This window comes from Microtus ochrogaster, linkage group LG1 (genome assembly GCF_000317375.1).
Source record: "Microtus ochrogaster isolate Prairie Vole_2 linkage group LG1, MicOch1.0, whole genome shotgun sequence".
Lineage (NCBI taxonomy): Eukaryota > Metazoa > Chordata > Mammalia > Rodentia > Cricetidae > Microtus > Microtus ochrogaster.
In genome coordinates this window covers 45,032,178-45,035,280 of record NC_022027.1, presented here as the reverse complement: position 1 = coordinate 45,035,280, position 3,103 = coordinate 45,032,178, and the positions used below count along the sequence as shown (strand labels likewise).

The window sequence follows — 3,103 nt, the reverse complement described above, 5'->3', positions numbered from 1 at the left end:
CTCCTCCTCCTCCTCCTCCTCCTCCTCGTCCTTCTTCTTGAAAAAGGGTCTCTCCATGTAGCCCTGTCTGTCCTAGAACTTGCTAATGTAGACCAGGCTAGCCTTGAACTCACAGAGATCCACCAGCATCTGTCTCTTAAATACTAAATTTAAAGGAATGTGCCACCACATCTGGTGATGTATAATTCTCTATGTTCCTGAATTTAGTTTGTAAGGAATTTATTCAGAATGTCTGCATCTGTGTTCATTGAGGAAGTAGGTCTGTAGCATGTGTGTGTGTGTGTGTGTGTGTGTGTGGTTTGTGTGCGCACGCACATGTATTTTGGTATAAGATGATACTGGCTTTGTAAAATGATTTTGGTAGTGTTTCTTCTGTCTTGTGAACCAGTCTAAGAATTGGTATGAGGTCTTCCTTGCAAGCTTAGATAGAATTCAGCAGTGAATCCACCTGGTCCTGGCTTTGTCTTCAAGAGGAGACTTTTAATAACTTTCACTGCTTGTAATGGGTCTGTTTCAGATACATCTTCAGGCATTAATTTTGGAAGATGATATACTTTTGGAAACTTCCCCTGGTTATCCAGCTTTTCAGAGTATGGGTTTTGTAGTAATTCCTAATGATGTTCTGAGTTTTATTGGAGTCGGTTGGGATGACGGCCTTTTGGTCTCTGTCTGGTTTTACTAGTTTGTATCTTCTCCTGTCCCCTTTCCATCAGATTAGTAGTTAAGGGTTTGTCTATGTCATTAACTTTTTCAACAAAACAACTCTTTAATTGGTTTTATGTATTATTCTTTTGACATCAATTTCTTTCCTAATCTTTCCTATTTCTTGCTGTGTGCTCTGTTTAGGACTGGATTTTTTTTTCCTGAGCACCTTGAGGTACATCACTAGTTGATTTATTTGGTATCTCTCATGAATACGTCTCACAATCTACTCCTCTCAGGACTGCTGTGGCTGTATCTAGAGGTGCTAATAGGATGCGTTTCCATTAGCATTTGTCTCGGGGAATTTTATAATTTCCTGCCTGATTTTTTTAGATGACACAATATTCATTCAAAATTCTGTAGTTGTCTTGCTGTTGATTTCTAGTTATTGCATTATGGTCTGATAGGAGATGAGTAATTGCCTCTTTTTGTTGATGTTATTTTATTTGTTGAGATTTGACTTGTGATTAGTTTTGGAGAAGGTTCCGTGTACTGTTGGGTACAGTATTCTCTTTATATTTTGTTAAGTCCAGTTCATCCGTAGTATATTTAGCTCTGAAATGTCTTTACTTGTTTTTGCTTTGGAAGACCTATTTAAATGTGAGAGTAGAATATTGAAATACTCCACTATTTTGTTTGTTTGCTTTATTTATTTATTTATTTATTTTTTAAGACAGGTTTCTTTGTGTAGCTTTGGAGCCTGTCCTGGAACTCACTCAGTAGACCAGGCTGACTTCAAAGTCACAGAAATCTGCCTGCCTCTGCCTTCCGAGTGCTGGGTTTAAAGGTGTGTGCCACCACTGCCCAGCTAAGTACTCCACTATTATTGTATCAAGATCTATGTGGTTCTTTATGTTTTTTAGTTTTTGTTTTATGAAATTAAGGGCTCTAATACTTTTACATTTATAATTGTTTTGTCTTTTGATGAATTATTCCTTTTATTAATAGGTAGTATCCCCTTTTATCTTTTTCAGTTAGCTTTGGTTTGAAACTTACTTTATGTGATATAAGGATAGCTATGCTGGCTTATTTACATTTTACTTTTCCTTGGTAGTTTGTTTTCTATCCTTTGATATTGAATTTTGGGGTATATTTGCTGATTAGGTGTGTTTGTTGGAGACAGACTATACATGGTTCTTGCTTTTTAATCCAGTCCCTCAGTCTGCATCACTTCGGTGGTGAACTGAGGCCTCTGACAGGTAAGGTCTCTATGGAAAGGGGTTTCTGTTTCTCGTAGTCGGTGATGTTCTGTTTTGCTGCACTATTCGTATTTCTTCTCCTGCTACCATGTTAATTCTGAGAATTTGCTAAGTTGCTGTGTTGGATATGGTTGTTTCTTACCCGAGTCAAGTTTGTTTATCTGTAGTTAGACTATCTTTTTTGGTTTGTTTTAAGACAGGGTTTCTCTGTGTAGCCCTGGCCATCCAGGAACCTGCTCTGTAGACCAGGCTGGCCTTGAACTCAGATCCACCGTGTGCCACACTGCCGGCTTAGTTAGGGTATCTTTTGTTTTCTTCATGTACTGGCTTTGTGGGAGCCTAGGAAGTTGGGATGCTCACCTTACTAGACCTGGATGGAGGTGGGTGGTCCTTGGACTTCCCACAGGTCAGGAAACCCTGATTGCTCTTCGGGCTGATGAGGGAGGGGGACTTGATCTGGGGAGGGGGAGGGAAATGGGAGGCGGTGGTGGGGAGGAGGCAGAAATCTTTAATAAATAAATAAATTTAAAAAAAAGAAAAAAAATCCCACTAACTTTCTATAGTACAGGTGTGGCTGCCATGAATTGCCTTAATTTGTATTTCTCTCAAAACACCTTTATTTCTCCATCAGTTTTGAGAGATAGTTTGCAGTGTATAGCATCCCCAGTTACTGTTGTCTACTCCATGTACTAATGGCTCTTACAGTTGCTAATGAGGGTCTGGAATAATTCTGATATTTCTGACTTTGAACTGACATTTTTCTTGTGCTGCTTTTTTTTTTTTAAGATTTTATTTATTATGTATACAACATTTTGCCTCCATGTATGCCTGCAGGCCAGAAGAGGGCACCAGACCTCATTACACATGGTTGTGAGCCACCATGTGGTTGCTGGGAATTGAACTCAGGACCTCTGGAAGAGCAGTCAGTGCTCTTAACCACTGAGCCATCTCTCCAGCCCTCCAGCAGATTTTTGCTTTTGTTTTGGGATTAGTGAGAGAGATTGGTTTGTAATGGGCCATGGCAGGTCAGAAGTATGTCCTCTTTGTACATGGGTGTTTTGGGACTGGGTAGCCCCGTCTGGCCTTGAACTCAAAACCCTCATCTCCTCCTCTCTAGTGCTGGGATGACATCTGGCTACAAAGTGTCTTTAAAAAATGTATTTAGCCGGGCGGTGATGGCGCACGCCTTTAATCCCAGCACT

General features: G+C 40.1%; 1 protein-coding gene across 6 annotated transcripts in view; it reads left to right on the top strand.

Annotated features, from left to right (window-relative positions):
- Cdkl2 (cyclin dependent kinase like 2) overlaps nt 1–3,103 on the top strand; it is a 42,381-nt gene that overhangs the window by 34,199 nt on the left and 5,079 nt on the right. The gene's annotated exons all lie outside the window — the stretch shown is intronic.